Here is a 19035-nt window from a genome sequence, read left to right as displayed (position 1 = left end):
GGAGGGCTTCCAGCTGCATTACCCTGGCTCTACTGACACAACAGAATTAAGGTGTTTAAAAAGGTCATACTAGTTAAAGGATGAGACTTCCTTATTTTCAAGTTCAGATAGATCTAAAAGCGATGTGATAGATTGACTTAATCTAAAATAGAATCTTGTGATGTATAAATGCAGAAAGTAATTGAAGTTTCTGATTTCACACATGAGTTGTTACTTGCTATTTGCTTTGGAGTCAATTTCATTTAATGCATTGCCCAATTTTATCTATTTATTGACTCCATTGAATGGGCACATGACTGACTGACTAGTTCAAAAAATTACTTGCCTGGAGCCATTATCAAAACATAAATTTAACCTTAAAGTGGAATCAGAGAATTGTAAAGTTTCAGTAGTTAGTGATGTGATATCAGTAATAGTTATGTTTGACAGGGGTCTAATGTCTGCCTTGGAATTGCCAAATTCAGCAGAAATTGACCCTATGCGGGACATGTATGCTCCCAATGAGTTTTTCTGGATGCATTGCAGGCGATATCAGCAGTCCCTGCTCCAAGCATGTACATATACACTTCCCATTCCTTTTCCACCCAAATCCTCATTTTTTCAGGACCTATCATTAGACAGGCGTGGGATCCAAATTGGATGATTTTGAAAAAAAAAACAACCAGCAAGCGGAAATAATACTTGGAAATTTGGAATCACTAGCAATGGCAATGCATTTCTCAGTCAAGATATTGTGTGACTTGTAGGGGTACTTAGGGGGGGTTCCCAAGTGCTTGCTACCACTGTCCTCTATGATGGAGGTTGAGGTTTTGGGAGGTCTTGATATCAAAACCTTGGGAAGTTGCTCCAGTTCATCCTGTAGACTGCAACCGCCATATTCTGTTGCTGGAATGAGTGAATATTTAAGTTCATAGATGGGAGGCCATCAAGCACACTGCTTTGTCTTAGGCGTTTTCAATCTTCTTGAGCATTTTTGAGGCTGCCTCTATCCAGGTAAGGTGGAAAGTATTTCATCACACATCGAACTTCCTCTAACATTCCTCTGGCATCTGCACCTGTAGAATATACAGAAGTGTACATTTCATACAGATAAATTTCAGAGAACTTTTCATTGAGATTTCCTGTCATAGCCCCAAGTGCAGTTGAGAGCAAAGTGCCCCCATAGGCATCTGTTATCATGATTCCTGAACAGGTGTGTTCAGTGTTCAGTCTTAAGGGAAATTTGTTACTGTTAGGAAATGCCATTATTTTTAAGTTTTCAAATAAATAAAATATAGCTTTACTTCTTCGGGGCCTGTTCCAGCCAGCTGTTAGTATTTAACACTTATGCAGATCTGTATTGTTCCTGCTACCCTCCTCTACCCATTTGCATAACTTATTTGAAGACAGATGAGGGGAAACAACCTGTGAAACCAGGCCTCTCTGAAGAAGCCACTAATAATATTTTCCCTTTCACAGAGCAATTCACCCTCTTTTCCTGGCATACATTTGTTTCATCCCACTGAAATAAAGAGAAACCTAACAATCATTCATGTTACATCCTAATGTCCCTTCAGCATCATACTTTGGCCTGAATTTTTCTTAGTCGGCCAGGGACAAATGTGCTTCCCGCCGCAATCGGCCCCGGAGCGAAATTTCATGCTGGCTGGCCAATTACCGGGCAGCCAGTGTGAAATGCACACTGAAAATCTCAGCAGTACCCGGGAGGGCAGGAAGAGGGTCAGCGTGCAGGAAGGGGAGGATCCAGACTGTACTGATCCTCCATCTGGTGGAGGGCTAGCAGGCATGCAGCTTAAAGTCTTCCTGCGGATACGGTCGGATAATTGCCAGGTCCGTGGCCACGCATGAGCACAGCGGTGGCCTGCAGCGGCCATGCCGTGTAACATGGCATCGGCAGAGCGCTGACCTGGCCGGCCAAAAACTCCCCCCCTTTGGCCAGGCTCGCCATCCCTGGACCACCCCCCACCCGTGCCCCCAGCCCGGCCAAAGCCCCCCCTGTCCGCGGAATGGCTCCCACCCGACTGTGGCAGCCGCCACGCTGGATTCACGAAGATAAATAGGATAAATGTTCCACGCAATCGGGAACTCGACCCATCGGAGGCGGAGCATCGGAGGGAGAGCGTCAGGTGATGTCCTCATGCAGGAAAGGGAAGGTCCAGACTGGCGCTCCTAACAGGCTCCCTCAGGGGGACAGTGTCATAATATACATCAACACATAATGGTGCAATCACATACACACACTGATGGACATGCTGTAGGACCAACCAGCATACATAACACCGCAGCCAATCACCAGTGAGAGCACAAGCACTATAAAGACAGGGGACAGGAGAGTTCCCGCTCATTCTAGCAGCAGCCAGCTCAGAGCACAGAGCTCACAGCCTGCATCACAAACATTCACCATGTGCTGAGTGCCTCACCATAGCTAGTGATAGGAAAGAGTCCACAGTTAAGCTGGTATTTCTTATACCCACGTTTACAGTATGTTAGCATAGTTGAACAGTTAATAAAATAGCGTTACACCACTTCCAGCATTGTTGGCTTGTTTGTGAACCAGAACACCCAACAGGACAAAGCCTATCTACACTATTCCCTTATCATCCATATGTTTATCCAATGACCATTTAAATGCCCTTAATGTCTGAGGACTGAGATTTGTGCTTCAGTGTGATGGCTTCATTCAGTGCTGTAACAATTCTGTGAGTTTCAGGAACCAGCAGGAAATTCCAGCACTGCTGTTCTCCTTAAAGCACAGCAAGTACTGTTAGATGAAGATCAGCCCTTGCCACTTTTTCAAGGAGAGGCTCTCTGCTGGAATGAACCAGTTTTAACTAATTCATAAAGCTCACATGCATGCAAATAATTAATTGCATAATCCAGGTGTTGTTTACAATTGTCTTGATGACAACACTGTATAGGTATATCCTCTGTGCATTTGCACCATCTGTTCCAATGCATCGTGCTGTTATATTTTAATTGTCCATTTTGTTGTTTTATTCTGACATTTTTGTAAAATCTTGAAAATAATAGATTGTAAGAAGCACCCAAAGGCATGGCATTTTAATATTCATCACTTTCTGCAGTGCACACTGGCAGCTCATAGCACAAAACAGGGTTTAATGCATTCTGAATTTCAGCAGTGTAGAATCTGAATATTAATTGCTTTCCCATTTTAGAGTACGCTGCAAATTAAGATGCTCCTGTTGTGCAACATTTGTGGCCAATGGTGTTGTTTAAAAAGACAGGCATGTATCACCCCAGCTTGCACCCTTTACTCAGAGACACTGACCTGTTGAACAAATGGGTCTGATTACTTATGAACACTGAAATGTGGGTGACTCAGTGAAGATAGAATAACTCACTGGTCTGGTCAACAGCGATGGTCTCCAGGAAAATGGTATTACACTCTCAATGTTGCAGAATATTCACCTGAGGAAGGAGCAGAGCTCCGAAAGCTAGTGATTCGAAACAAACCTGTTGGACTTTAATCTGGTGTTGTAAGACTTCTTACTGTGCTCACCCCAGTCCAACACTGGCATCTCCACATCATGGCAGAATATTTGGACGGTGGAATTGGGCCTTGCTGTTTGACACCAAATTATCATTCTCAGGAAATCAGATTTAAAAGTTATGTCATCAATTGCAATTGAGTTGGTTGTAAGGAGCAAAAATTAAAGCAAGCTTACACAAATTTCCTGATATGAGCAGATAATGGCTACAAATGTTCTTAGCAAATTATGTGCTGGTTGGCTTTTACTTCAATACTGTAGTGTATAAATCTTGCAAGAAATATCACCAGATCCTGCTGCTTAGTGCGGCTTTTACACTTTTTGCACAGGAGGCAGGAATAGCAAGGAATTAATCTAAACTATACATAATCGTGCTGAGTCGAAAATTAAGTTACATAACCACTGGAGTATTAACAGACAGATATTGAGGCATTCTTTCAGTTGATTCTGCAGTCAGTGTACTTTCTATCCTATTCCACCAACACAAGTAGATCAGGCTATTTCACCAAACTTACATGAATTCTTTTTTAAACTGTGGAAAATGGAAGCTCAAAGCCAGATCTGGGGCTCGATTCTCCACTGGTGGAGTCTCCGTTTTGCCAGCGCCCGGGGGTTTCCCGACGGCGTGGGGCTGCCCCACAATGGGAAACCCCATTGACAAGCTGGCAGAATGGAGCATCCTGCCGGTGGGATAAAACAGAAATGAGGCACAGCCGGGCGGAGAATCCAGCTCCTGATTCATGAATCGGGGGATAGGGGCCTAAGTTGACCCGGGAGCCAGTTGATCATGGGCGGTCCAAGTTCTAGGATTCCCAACTCCGTTCCCAGGCTGTGCAATTTTCAGAAGTGCCTTTAAAGAGTGCAGGCTGCTTCCTGTCAGAAACCCGCATCCGGAACTCCTCATCTATCCAGTCCCATTGCAAAAATAGGTATCTCCTCCTGCTCTGTAATTTTCATGGCGTTGGATCAGGTTTTTAAAGAGTCATGGTTCATGGTCTGTTAAACCTCTCATGAACTCTAGTATGCATGAGTGGGCCTTCCAAGTACGATTACAGCCCCCACCAACCCGCTATGTCCCCTCATACTCCTATGCCAAGCTGTACCCTCCCATCAACCCCCACATCCCCTCTTCCCCCAAGCCAAGCTCTGTCTTCCACCCATCCTGATGTGTTATGTACTGTGGGATAACACAGGCTGCAACTGGATGCAGCTTTGGCCAAAAGATACTCCAGACCTTGAAGTTAGTTCAGTCTGATTTATTGAACCTCTAGCACAGTTAGCACAGTTGTCTCTGAGTTCGATTCTCTGCTAACCTAAGTGTGGTTACTCTGTCTGACTGAACCAGACTAGCTCTGGGCCACGTGCTGGAGGTGTGATATTGTACATACACCCTGACTCACTCGGTAGATGTTCATCAGTGGAAAGAGGTGGAGTGTGAATGCCTCATGCCTTTGATAGTGATATACCACCCCTGAGTGTCCTGCCTGCTCATTGGTCATGTCCTGTTTTCTGTGTTCATTAGCTGCCTGTCTGTACATCATTATGTGCATGTTTGCATATCATGACACATCCCATGTCCCTCATGCCTCCATGCCAGGCTCTACCCTTCCACCTAACCCCTCAGTTCTGTCATGCTGCCATGCCACGCTCTGTTCACCTGAACAGCATGCAAATAAAAGTGTCATGCATTCAGGCAAATCAAGATGGTGTTGGAACATGGCGACTCTCTGCACGCTCTCTCAACCAGATATGTACGTACTGTGTATGTTCCCTTGGCCGCAGAACAATACTTTTCACTGTACTTTGGTATATGTGACAATAAATATCAATCAATCAATCAAATTTGAAGTTTCATAAACTTCAAACCACAAACATTTGAAACCATTTGACTTATGTCAACAAATATTGTGAATTTTACCACAGAGATCAGAGTGCCTTAGCTGCCAATCAAATGTTTCCTTTGGGGAGAAGGTGTTCTATTATTCTAATAAATGTTTGGCCTTTCAGTCAATTGCATATAATGAGTCTTGGCTGGAAGCCCAGACATCTATTTGGAGAAATAATTTTTCCACAGCAGGCCACGAGGCTCTCCAGGAACATTAATTAAAAGGAATAAGTGCAGCTGGTTTAGCAACAGTACCATCAGTAAATTAAATGACCTCACATGGGTGGTCAAAGTCGGTGAATACATCTTAACAGGAAATTTCCTACCCACTACACCACCAACCTCTCGAACTGCCACAGCACCCATCACTCATCCATCAGCAACCCCTTGTACTCAGGACACTCATCATACATCCAGATATTATATTTCACCCTTGCAGATATTCATTGGTTCCAGCCACATACCCAGGGTGTTGTGATGGGACGTTGAAAGAAAAGTTGCCAGACTAAGTGATCTATGGTCCGACTAAGCACTCATGGACAGCCTCCTCCCTGCCTCCTCCTCTTCCTCCAACAACACAAAGCTTCCCCTGCCTGCAGCCTTTGCTCCACCTCTCAGTTGTGTTGCAGACCCAGAGGCGCTGCAGCCTCAACACCTCTTGCAGATTTTGTGTGGCCATGTCAGCAAACCCACTACCCCCACTGTGAGGATGCATCAATACTCCCTGTTAAATTGAGAAACTTGTCACAATACCTCAAAAAATACTTCACTGTACTTTCAGGGATTTTGCAATAGAAGCAGTTGGTCTGAATCACCTCACCTGAAATTCTGATGACTGGCTCTTTAAATGACACCAGCGGAGGAATCCCTCTTGCAGCTGAATGCATGATCAGCTTTGAATGTCAAGTGAAAGCGCTCAACTGACCTGCCCAATCAAATTTAGAAAACATGTGTCAAATCATCTGGAATGGCTACTGATGCAGGACTTGTCAGTATTGGGCACTGCACAAACCATGCCAAAGGCAGCCAGAAGCTGATGGAAGCACTGACGGCCTCTCTCGGAGAACCTCTGGCTTCTGTTGTGCTGCTCCTATTGCCCTACACAGTCAGATTTCCCAGACAAAATGTCTAATTTATGGCCTGCTTCAGGATTTGATGAATAAAGTTGTGAGATAGTTAGTAGAAACAGATGCCTTTGAATTACTCTTCCAATCATATTGTCAATTGCTCCTTGTCCCGTCTCGTTTTGATATTTAATTTTAATTGAATTTGTTGTGTAAACGACTTGAATAAATAAATCTTGTTGTAATAAGCCTAATAGACTTGAAGTTCATTTGTTCAAACTTCACCTCAAATATGTTAAATTAATTTTCTCCCCTCCGACAGACCATTCAAGTATCCAGTCATATATCTCTCTTAATAAGCTTATTGATAATGCTGACATTCATGTCTTTACTTGAGATCATTGGAAAATCAACAACAGTTTATTAGAGAGTGAAGATTTTCCAGAATTGGGTAAATTTATTTTAAATCTATTTTAATGTGTCTAAATACAAGCATTAATATTAATGATGAGATTGTAAATCTGAAGAAGTTCATTCAGGTTTTCTGCTATGGTAGAAATAAATATAGATATGTAATTATTTACACAAATGAACATGTTCCCAAATAAACCAGGATGTTAATATTGTCAACAGCTTCTCATTATGGGAAACATGGCTGCCAGGGTATTGATTAGAAAATAACCAAATGGATAGGGTCAAGAAAGTTAATCATATCTTTTTGTTTCAAAAAAATGCAAAAACAATGATGATTTTAGATATATACACAGCCTGTTTGTTTGTATGTGTACTTGTACATGTGTACATGCCTAGAAATGTGTTTGAAAACAAAATAAATAATATTAAAATTAAGTTTGATTCTGGTCCAATCTTCACCCATGTGTCATGATAATCTTCCTCATCTTTGTTGAGGCACTGAACAAGTGGTTTGCACCTGAAGTAGAATATGTTTATCCAGGTTTCTCAGCGCAACTCAATTTGGTAGGTCAGCTCATTTGCACGGCACTCCGTACCTATCCTTACCTCTAGCAAGAGGGAAAGGTGCTGGGTAAACCGATACAATTGCAAAAATGGCCATCATCTTTGGGTCCTTCAAATCACACCCTTCTCCTAATAATCATGACACTAATGTCTCTTCTTGAGGTTACTTGAAAATCCAAAGCCGTTTATTAGATATTAAATATTTTCGAGAAGTGAAAGATGGATATTACGGGTGCAATTTACTGGAAAAGAAACAGAGTCCCATTTTGGACGCGTTTAGCCGGATGACTTTGCTTCTTTTCCGGGCCTCAGCAAGGAACGCCCTGCCGAAGCCACATTTAGCTCATCAGTGCAGGAAGAGATTGGGGCGCTATTTTTAAATGGATGGCATCCAGGTGGCACTGTCAGGGTGCCCGGGTGACAGTGCCAGGATGCCAGGCTGTCAGTGCCAGTCTGTTTGGGTGGCATCGATGGTGCCAGCGTACCACCCTGCCCAGAGTGTGACCACCTGGGGGCCCCTGATCACCTGGGAGACCACCCAAGTGGTGGTAAGCCTGGTCCACATTTGTGGACAACAGTGTTAAACTGCACCTGCTCGGGGTCTCCAAGGCGAGGCTGTTCGATCGTGTACTTAACTGCACACTTAAGTATGCAAATCTAGATCACGACACCTCGCACAATCTCGTCAGATCTCGCGAGGCGTAATGAGCATTGTAAATCTCACAAGTTGCCCCTCAAAAAGTGTATCGGCCTCATCGCGTCTCAAGGTGAACCCTATATGTATCATGGACAGTGAAACGCAAAAAAGAATGAGTGTTCTGGAGAACAAGAATTAAGAAGAATTTGCTTGATGCAGTGACATCAAGGAAGCTCCCTTATTTTGGACAGCTGATGCGAACAGGAAGGAAGTGTTTGAAAAAGAGCTAAACAGCTGGAAAACATGCACAAGGAAGGCCCAAGATGACACGGATGGATATCAGAATATGGACTGACCTCTCGCTCGATGGGAAAGACAGTGGAGGAAGCAGAGAATAAACAACAGTGGATAAAGATTGCTCATAGTGGACGTCATTCTCCGACCCCCCGCCGGGTCGGAGAATGGCCGTTGGCCGCCGTGAATCCCGCCCCCACCCCCGCCGAAGGGAGAAAAGTCGGCGGGGCGTTAATGGCGCCGCTGCCGCGGAGAATGTCACGGGTCTGCGCAAGGCAGCCGATTTTCGGCCTGCCGATATTCTCCCTTCCGGATGGGCCGAAGTCCCGTCGACGTGATGACCGTTCACGTCGACGTGAATCAAACCTCCTTTTCATCGGCGTGACCCGGTGCTCCAGGCTCACGCCGACCAGCGAGGAGGTGAGTGACGGCTTGGGGGGTTGGCTCTGGGCAGGAAATGGCGTGGCCGCAGACTGATTGCCTGAGGAGAGGTGTGTCTCAGCTTGTGTGTGTGTGCGGTGGGGGGGGGGGGCGGGTGGTTAGAGTAGGCTGGGCTCCAGGGGAGTGCCGGGAGGGGGTCCGTGCCGGGGTGGAGGTTGGGGGTTGTGGAGGGGGTCCGTGCCGGGATGGAGGTTGGGGGGGGGGGTCCGTGCTGGGGTGGAGGTTGGGGGGGTCCGTGCTGGGGTGGAGGTTGGGGGTTGTGGAGGGGGTCCGTGCCGGGGTGGAGGTTGGGGGTTGGGGAGGGGGTCCGTGCTGGGGTGGAGGTTGGGGGGGGTCCGTGCTGGGGTGGAGGTTGGGGGTTGGGGAGGGGGTCCGTGCCGGGGTGGAGGTTGGGGGGGGTCCGTGCTGGGGTGGAGGTTGGGGGTTGGGGAGGGGGTCCGTGCCGGGGTGGAGGTTGGGGGGGGTCCGTGCTGGGGTGGAGGTTGGGGAGGGGGTCCGTGCCGGGGTGGAGGTTGGGGGCGGGGTCCGTGCTGGGGTGGAGGTTGGGGGTTGGGGAGGGGGTCCGTGCCGGTGTGGAGGTTGGGGAGGGGGTCCATGCCGGGGTGGAGGTTGGGGGGGGGGGTCCGTGCTGGGGTGGAGGTTGGGGGTTGGGGAGGGGGCCGTGCCGGGGTGGAGGTTGGGGGGGGGCCCGTGCTGGGGTGGAGGTTGGGGGTTGGGGAGGGGGTCCGTGCCGGGGTGGAGGTTGGGGGGGGGGTCCGTGCCGGTGTGGAGGTTGGGGAGGGGGTCCGTGCCGGGGTGGAGGTTGGGGAGGGGGTCCGTGCCGGGGTGGAGGTTGGGGGGGGGATCCGTGCCGGGGTGGAGGTTGGGGGGGGTCCGTGCTGGGGTGGAGGTTGGGTGTTGGGGAGGGGGTCCGTGCCGGTGTGGAGGTTGGGGAGGGGGTCCATGCCGGGGTGGAGGTTGGGGGGGGGGGGGTCCGTGCTGGGGTGGAGGTTGGGTGTTGGGGAGGGGGCCGTGCCGGGGTGGAGGTTGGGGGTGGGTCCGTGCTGGGGTGGAGGTTGGGGGTTGGGGAGGGGGTCCGTGCCGGGGTGGAGGTTGGGGGGGGGGTCCGTGCCGGTGTGGAGGTTGGGGAGGGGGTCCGTGCCGGGGTGGAGGTTGGGGAGGGGGTCCGTGCCGGGGTGGAGGTTGGGGGGGGATCCGTGCCGGGGTGGAGGTTGGGGGGGGTCCGTGCTGGGGTGGAGGTTGGGTGTTGGGGAGGGGGTCCGTGCCGGTGTGGAGGTTGGGGAGGGGGTCCATGCCGGGGTGGAGGTTGGGGGGGGGGGTCCGTGCTGGGGTGGAGGTTGGGTGTTGGGGAGGGGGCCGTGCCGGGGTGGAGGTTGGGGGTGGGTCCGTGCTGGGGTGGAGGTTGGGGGTTGGGGAGGGGGTCCGTGCCGGGGTGGAGGTTGGGGGGGGGGGGTCCGTGCCGGTGTGGAGGTTGGGGAGGGGGTCCGTGCCGGGGTGGAGGTTGGGGAGGGGGTCCGTGCCGGGGTGGAGGTTGGGGGGGGATCCGTGCCGGGGTGGAGGTTGGGGGGGGTCCGTGCTGGGGTGGAGGTTGGGTGTTGGGGAGGGGGTCCGTGCCGGGGTGGAGGTTGGGGGGGGGTCCGTGCTGGGGTGGAGCTTGGGGGGGTCCGTGCTGGGGTGGAGGTTGGGGGTTGTGGAGGGGGTCCGTGCCGGGGTGGAGGTTGGGGGGGGTCCGTGCTGGTGTGGAGGTTGGGGGTTGTGGAGGGGGTCCGTGCCGGGGTGGAGGTTGGGGGGGGTCCGTGCTGGGGTGGAGGTTGGGGGTTGGGGAGGGGGTCTGTGTCGGGGTGGAGGTTGGGGGGGGGGTCCGTGCTGTGGTGGAGGTTGGGGAGGGGGCCGTGCCGGGGTGGGTGATGGGAGGGCAAATGAGTTGGTCCACCTGGCCAGGTGCCAGCCTCCAACAGTTGGACCCATGCGGTCCATGCCACCTGGCTGGGGGGAGGAGGGGATATGGGCAATGATGACATGTCGTCGTTCCCCTCCCCCCCACCAGGCCGTCATGTTTTCAGACCATCCAGCGATGTTGGCCGCCGTGGTGGCAGCCGCTCATGTCTATGTTGCCCTGGATGAGGAGGAGGAGGAGGAGGAGGAGGAGGAGCGTGCCAGAGAGGCGGCGCAGGCTGCCGCAGAGGGGCAGGCGGCAGCCGCCCAGGCTGGAGGGACACCTGACCGACAGGACGAGGAGGGGGAGGAGGACGTCGCGGCCCCACGGCAACGGAGGCACCCGAGGGCGCCCCGTGTGTACCGGCCCCGGCAGTCATACCAGGACCTCACGGACCGGGAATGCAGGAGGAGACTCCGGATGAGCCGGGAAACCGTGGCACACATCTGCCACCTGCTGGCACACCTGTCACCGCGTGGCACTGGCGGGGGACACCCTCTCCCCGTGTCCGTCAAGGTTACGGTGGCCCTGAACTTTTATGCAACGGGGTCATTCCAGGCACCGAGTGGGGACCTGTCCGGCATATCGCAGACATCGGTGCATCGGTGCATCCGGGCAGTGACAGATGCCCTTTATGCCATGGCGCACCGCTACATCCGCTTCCCCGTGGACCGGGCCAGCCAAGATGCCCGGGCCGTGGGCTTCTCTGCCATTGCCGGGTTCCCCATGGTCCAGGGCGCGATCGATGGGATGCACGTTGCCGTGCGGCCACCTGCAGATAACAGGGCCGTGTTCACTAATAGGAAGGGGACCTATTCGATGAACGTACAGGTGGTCTGCGACCACCGCATGATGATCCTGCACGTCTGCGCCCGTCACCCAGGCAGTGTACACGACTCATTCGTGTTGTCGCGGTCATCCATCCCCGGCATGTACGAGGGACGCCATCCCCGGCTGAGGGGCTGGTTGCTGGGCGACAGGGGCTACCCATTGCGATCGTGGCTGATGACGCCTATACGGAGGCCACGCAATGAGGCGGAGAACCGCTACAATGATGCCCATGTAGCGACAAGGGGAGTGATCGAAAGGTGCTTTGGCGTGCTGAAGATGCGTTTCAGGTGCCTGGACCTCTCTGGGGGCGCCCTCCAGTATCGGTCAGATAGGGTCGGCCGCATCATTGTGGTGTGCTGCGTCCTGCACAACATAGCCCAGCAGAGGGGCGATGTGCAGCAGGCAGAGGAGGGCGGAGTGGAGGAGCAGCAGGAAGAGGCCCAGTCCTCCCCAGATGAGGGGGATGGGGGCAATGGTCAGGGCAGACGGGGTAGACACAGACGGGTGGCTGTCCACCGTTACCGGCTGGCCCAGCGGGCACGGGACAGACTGCTAGACGCCCGCTTCACTGACTAGATGGGCGTGGGAATCGGGTAGTATGGCCACAGACCGCACACCATGGCAACAGCCGACCACGCACTCCCCCCACTCATCCACCCACCCAGCACCCTCACCCCCCTCCCCAACCCCACACACCCCACCCGCATGCACATCACCCCCCCCACCCCCAATTGCCGATCCACCGGCGGCACAACGGGCCGGGCTCACCCAGTTGCGGGTGGACGCGTGTCTATCGCAGGCCATGGAGAATGATGACAACCCGCCTCCGATAGCTCCTGGCTCTACATCGTTGGACTATGTCTGACCCATGGCCACAGTACCACCATCCACCCGGACCATCCCTGCATGCGGCTGTGACACTGCAGCGCACGGTCCCGTCCTCTGCCCGGGGGATGTTGATGGCGGCCCAGGGGGAAGGGGGCAGACTCACCTGGGGCTGAGGTAAGACCACCCCTCACACACACACTTGCGCTCAACGTACATGACACCCCCGCACACTTTGGACAGAGCACAAAGGCAGCTTCGGTAGGTGTAACATTGACTTTAATAACCAAAGGAGTTCATGCACGTGCCCTAGCGCCTAAAACTCATCTGTGCCCTGCACCCGTGCCAACTTACTCAGTGTCTAATTGTTTGGCCTTACGGGCCCTTTGACTACGTCTACGTGGTTCCCCAGACGGTACAGCAGAACTGGAGGTGGACTCCTGTGATTCCTGCCCTCTGACACTGGATCCCTTTGGCGGCCGTTTCCTGGGGCGTCCTGGCCTAGATGGGCCAGGCTGCGGCCCGGGCGACTGGGATGGCGAGCTGCCAGCCTGTCCTGCCCGTTGCCCACCCGATGCACCTGGACGGAAGGGGGGGAGTCCGAGGTGTCGCGGTGTACCGGGACCTCCCCTACAGAGGGAGCCGGGACGGACCACACCACCTCCTCCTCCCTCGGGGTGCCCGATGGCCCCCAGTCCTCTACATGGGTGGGGGATGCGAACGGACTGGCCATCCGGACTGGCCAGCCTGTCCTGCCCGTTGCCCACCCGATGCACCTGGGACGGAAGGGGGGGAGTCCGAGGTGTCGCGGTGTACCGGGACCTCCCCTACAGAGGGAGCCGGGACGGACCACACCACCTCCTCCTCCCTCGGGGTGCCCGATGGCCCCCAGGCCTCTACATGGGTGGGGGATGCGAACGGACTGGCCATCCGACGCGCCCCCGACATCTGGCGCTGCCAGTCCTGGAGGCCCGTGCTGGTATCGACAGGGGTCTGCAGGTTTGCAGCCATGGAGCCCAGGGGGTTGTCGAACCCTGTCTGCGACAGTGCGACGCCAGCTCGCACATGGCCACTGGCGCCGATGCCCTCAGCGATGGCCTGCTGAGACTGGGCCATGGCCTGCAGAGACTGGGCCATGGCCTGCAGAGACTGGGCTATGGCCTGCTGAGACTGGGCCATGGCCTGCTGAGACTGGGCCATGGCCTGCTGAGACTGGGCTATGGCGTTGAGCGCCTCTGCCATCTGGCGCTGGCACTGGCTCATGGCCTCCTGTGAGAGGGCAGCCATTTCCTGGGCCACAGACGCCGCCTGCACGGAAGGCCCCAGGCCTCGCAAACCGTTCCCCATGTCTGACACCGTCGCACCCATTGCCTCCACCGCGGACGCCACCCGTGCGGTATCAGCCTGGGTGGCACGCATGACCGGGACCACTCCCAGCTCCTGGACGCGGGTGGACTCCTCCACCTGCGACCGCAGCCGCCGCAAGCCACCCGTCACCCTATTCGCTTGTCTCCGTGTCGGTGGTTGCATCGGATCTATGTGTGGGTGTGGTAACTGCAGGAACCCGGGATCCATCTGGGCGGCAGATGTTCGCTTGGCCTGGGCTGCCCTCCGACCGCCCGGTCCCTCTGCTGCTCCCACCTCCACCTGCTGTACCGGGACGGCTGTGTTGTGCGCACCAGTGAGTGTACCAGACGCCTCATCACTAAAGTGCCCAACCGTGGTGAGTGTTTCTGCGATGGTGGAGGGTGTTGGTGACAGCAGTGGCGTTGAGTCGTGCTCTTCGTCCCACTCTGAGTCCATGGCACTTTGGGGTGGGGGTTCGTCTCCACCCATCCACTCTGAGTCACTGTCCGGTATTTCGTCTTCCCGGGTAGGGGTGTCCTGGGTAGTGCTGTCCCGGGTAGTGCTGTCCCGGGTAGTGCTGTCCCGGGTAGTGCTGTCCCGGGTAGTGGTGTCCCGGGTAGGGGTGTCCTGGGTAGTGGTGTCCCGGGTAGGGGTGTCCTGGATAGTGGTGTCCTGGGTAGTGGTGTCCTGGCTCGGATGTGACGGGGGCCTGTGGCTGCCCCCCTCATCGCTGGGTGGTCGCTCCCGCACGTGACGGGGGTGTCGTCTCCCTGTTGCTCCAGGTCTCTCCGTCTCCCGTGGTGTGCGAGAGGCATCCTGCGGGCGTCGCATGCTGGAGGGTCCGGGTCTCTCCGTCTCCCGTGGTGTGCGAGAGGCATCCTGCGGGCGTCGCATGCTGGAGGGTCCGGGTCTCTCCGTCTCCCGTGGTCTCCGAGGGGCATCCTGCGGGCGTCGCATGCTGGAGGGTCCGGGTCTCTCCGTCTCCCGTGGTGTGCGAGAGGCATCCTGCGGGCGTCGCATGCTGGAGGGTCCGGGTCTCTCCGTCTCCCGTGGTCTCCGAGGGGCATCCTGCGGGCGTCGCATGCTGGAGGGTGCGGGTCTCTCCGTCTCCCGTGGTCTCCGAGGGGCATCCTGCGGGCGTCGCATGCTGAAGGGTGCGGGTCTCTCCGTCTCCCGTGGTCTCCGAGGGGCATCCTGCGGGCGGTCTGCATCTGCGGGGATGGGTGCCTGGACGTTTGGTCCTGCGATACACAATGAAGCATGCATGGTTAGACATCAGGCAGTGATCAGGTGATACGGGAGAGGGGGATATAGGGGATGGGGGATATGGGGACGGGCTGTTGGTGGCTCACTTGCTCGTGGGGCCCCGACCTCTGCATCAGCAACCTCCCGGTCCTCAGGTCCGCCAGCCAGTTCCAGGGCCCTTTCCTCGTGTACGTTCAGTGGCCTCTCATCAGCGGGGCCTCCTCCAGTCCTCACATGCTCCCTGGTGTTGTGTGCGCGCTTCTCCTGTGGGGGGGGGGGGGGGGTGGTGGCAGGGGTAAAAGGCAACAGTGTTAGGCAGGTATATGAATGCACGCCATCGGTTGCGCGTGCATTGCAGAGGTTAAGGTTAGGGCTGGATTCACTTGGGGATATGGGGGATATGGGGGAAGGGGGGGATATGGGGGAGGGGGGATATGGGGGATATGGGGGAGGGGGGATATGGGGGAGGGGGGAATATGGGGGATATGGTGGAGGGGGGATATGGGGGAGGGGGATATGGGGGATATGGGGAGGGGGGATATGGGGGTGGGGGGATATGGGGGATATGGGGGAGGGGGGATATGTGGGAGGGGGGATATGGGGGAGGGGGGATATGGGGAATATGGGGGAGGGGGGATATGGGGGATATGGGGGAGGGGGGATATGGGGGAGGGGGGATATGGGGGAGGGGGGAATATGGGGGATATGGGGAGGGGGGATATGGGGATATGGGGAGGGGGGATATGGGGAGGGGGGAATATGGGGGATATGGGGGAGGGGGGATATGGGGGATATGGGGGAGGGGGGATATGGGGGAGGGGGGATATGGGGGAGGGGGATATGGGGGAGGGGGGATATGGGGGATATGGGGGAGGGGGGATATGGGGGAGGGGGGATATGGGGGAGGGGGGAATATGGGGGATATGGGGAGGGGGGATATGGGGGATATGGGGGTGGGGGGATATGGGGGAGGGGGGAGTATGGGGGATATGGGGGAGGGGGGATATGGGGGATATGGGGGATATGGGGGAGGGGGGATATGGGGAGGGGGGATATGGGGGATATGGGGGAGGGGGGATATGGGGGGGGGATATGGGGGAGGGGGGGATTTGGGGGAGAGGGGATATGGGGGATATGGGGGAGGCTCACCCTGCCTGCTCTGACGAGGTCGTTCACCTTCTTGTGGCACTGGGTGCCTGTCCGTGGTGTTAGGGCCACAGCGGTGACGGCCTCTGCCACCTCCCTCCACAGACGCCGGCTGTGGCGTGGGGCAACTCTGCGGCCGTGCCCGGGATACAGGGCGTCCCTCCTCTGCTCCACCGCATCCAGGAGCGCCTCCACATCGCGTGACTCGAACCTCGGGGCTGAGCGACGGCCAGCCATCAAGTCGGGTGTTGCGGTCGGCTGTTCCGGTCGGGTGGGGGGGAGCTGCGCGGCCTTATGAGCCGTCACGCCGTGCAGCGCGTATGACGCTGCACGGCGTGAACCACTGCGCAAGCGCGGATCCCGTTACGTCGCTGCTAGCCCATTTCGGGCCGCAGACTATCGGCCCATTTTTATGACGTGACGCAAGTGGGATTTGCGCCGTTTTTTGCGCCGATCGGCGGAGTTTCCGCCGATAACGGAGAATTTCGCCCAGTGTGTCTAACTCTCAGAATAAGGGTGGGTGAAAGACAGGCAGAAGCAAATAAAGCATCTTTGATTTAATTTAAGAATTATGTTAATTCTGTCAGAAGGTAGACAACAAACTCTTGCCTGCCTTGACTTATCACTTGACGATCTCAGGACCACCAGTTTCAGATGCAAGGCCGAATACCAGCTTCTTCAAATGAGGCAGCTTCCCTTTCTCCAAGACAAACAAATTGAAGAAAGGCTCTGAAAAATATTGTAGCTCAGAAGTGGTCCAGGCAGCAGAAGTGTAGTTTTAGGATGCCAATGATTTGCTCCATATTGTTCCTGGTGAGACAATGAATCTTTTTGTATGAGTCCTGTCCACATGTGGTTGGATGGTGGAGTGGAGTCATGAGCAATGTGTAGCATTTATATCCATTGTAACTATGCAACCACCCCCTGTTTGGTTGTGGCAGCTCAAATGCAGTTCAAATTAGCAACATGAAAACATGATGGTCTTATGGACCAGGGTTTAAAAACTCCAAAGTGTACTATGGAGTCCACCTGATCTCCAACCTTTATGTTGAATTTGGCTAGGATGAGCACAAGAGCCTTCCTTTCAGGTGCTACCCAACTTCTTAGGCGCTTTTAATCAAAAAAACAAGCTTTATTCTAAGAATTTAGAATTTGTATAAACTCACACAGCAAGAATTTGTATCAATTACAGACATAAAGACTCCACACAGCTACAGTAATCTATGTATAACCCTCAATGAATTCCCTGTTAACTGTTCCAATTCAATAACAAAATCCAAGTAAAACCAGAAACCTCTTTTCAAAGGTCTGGCCCAGCACACGTCATTCTCACTGGTATAAGACTGTTGTTACTGATACTCTGTTCCACTTTACAAACAGCAGATTTGAATTCCTTCTCGAAAGCAATTATCTCTTTGAGGTTACCAAGCAGTCTGGAACAGCTTTTAGAAAGGAATGATGTGGAGATGATGGGTTGGATTGGGTTGAGCACAGTAAGAAGTCTTAGAACACCAGGTTAAAGTCCAACAGGTTTGTTTCGAATCACTAGCTTTCGAAGCACCTGAGGATTCACCTGAAGAAGGAGCTGTGCTCCGAAAGCTAGTGATTCGAAACAAACCTGTTGGACTTTAACCTGGTGTTGTAAGACTTCTTACTTTAAAAAGGAAGTTAGAGAAAGACCCTTCTTTCATCCTGTGCAGTTCAAAGCAGTCCAAAATTCAAAGCGCAAGTAAAACTCTCACACAGCCACAAACCAACTCCACCCACAAAAATGACATCACTGAAGACATGTGATAAGACAAAAGCTGTTCTTAAAGGGCCACTCTCATCACACCTTCCCCCAAGATATAAAAATATACCATCAACTTCAAAGAAGGTTTCATTTTTCACCTTTTCACTTGCCCATCCCTAACACTTGACAGTAAACATACATTTTAAAACATTATAACAGGCAAACATTTCCAATAATACAGTCCATTTTTAGTTCTTTGTTTTCCACCATCAAACCTGCTTCTCTTCATCACATTTGTGACAAAGCATCGGCTATCACATTTTCACGTCCTGCCACATGTATAAGTTTGAAATGAAATGGCTGTAATAATTAACTCCATCAAAACAGTCTGGCATATTTATTCCTGAATCTCTCCTATCAGCAGAAAGGCTCCACCCCCCAACTGTGGCAGCGCTGGACTCAGTCCTCAGCCGCCACGCGAGGTCCCCAAACAGTGTGAGCCCATGAGTCACATGCCGTTGGGGATTCGGCCCATCGGGGGCGGAGCATCAGGGGAGGGCCTCAGGCGGCGTCCTGATGCCGTCCATACGGCGGGCGCTTCTTCCCAAGTACGTTGTTTTTGAGGGGGCGAAGCATCTCAAAAACAGCGCCATCCCCAGTTTCGGCGTAAACGGGGATTCTCCAGCCAATCACTGAACGCGATTTTGGCGTCGGCGATCGGAGAATCCAGCCCAGAGTCACAGGCATGCTGAAGCTGAGAATGGAGGTGAACTACTCTGTGTTTACATTTACCTCAATAACTTGGGGATAATTTGAACTTTTGACATTGCATAAAGTTTGCAATATCGGATCGGGCATACATCTTTCCATGCCACTGCAAACAGAAATTCTGGAAAAGAAAGAAAGAAAGATTAATATGGCATCTTTCATATTATGATGTCCCACACTATTAAAGACTTTGCAAAAAGTTGTTGCAATACAGGAAATGTAGCAGCCAATTCACGCACACTAAAGCTTCAAACATGAATGTGATAATGATCAAATTATCTGTTTTTTATGATATTTGTTGAAGGATACATTGGGTCGGAGTCCCTTGCTTTTCTTCAAAATAGTGCCATGGGACCTCTTATATTCCACCTGAGGGAGCAGATGGGGCCCCAACATG

General features: G+C 53.4%; 1 long non-coding RNA gene across 1 annotated transcript in view; it reads right to left on the bottom strand.

The window, feature by feature from the left end:
* Window positions 1–220: 220 nt before the first annotated feature.
* The window catches only part of LOC140411670 (uncharacterized), a 32750-nt gene continuing 13935 nt past the window's right edge, over window positions 221–19035 (bottom strand). Inside the window, exons 3-4 of the long non-coding RNA XR_011940944.1 lie at window positions 18663–18759; window positions 221–1055 (exon numbers count right to left, since the gene is read on the bottom strand). This is a non-coding gene — a long non-coding RNA (uncharacterized lncRNA). The remainder of the gene's footprint in view (window positions 1056–18662; window positions 18760–19035) is intronic.

Source organism: Scyliorhinus torazame, chromosome 4, assembly GCF_047496885.1.
Source record: "Scyliorhinus torazame isolate Kashiwa2021f chromosome 4, sScyTor2.1, whole genome shotgun sequence".
In the NCBI taxonomy this organism is placed as follows: Eukaryota; Metazoa; Chordata; class Chondrichthyes; order Carcharhiniformes; family Scyliorhinidae; genus Scyliorhinus; species Scyliorhinus torazame.
This window is presented reverse-complemented; position numbering and strand designations above follow the sequence as displayed.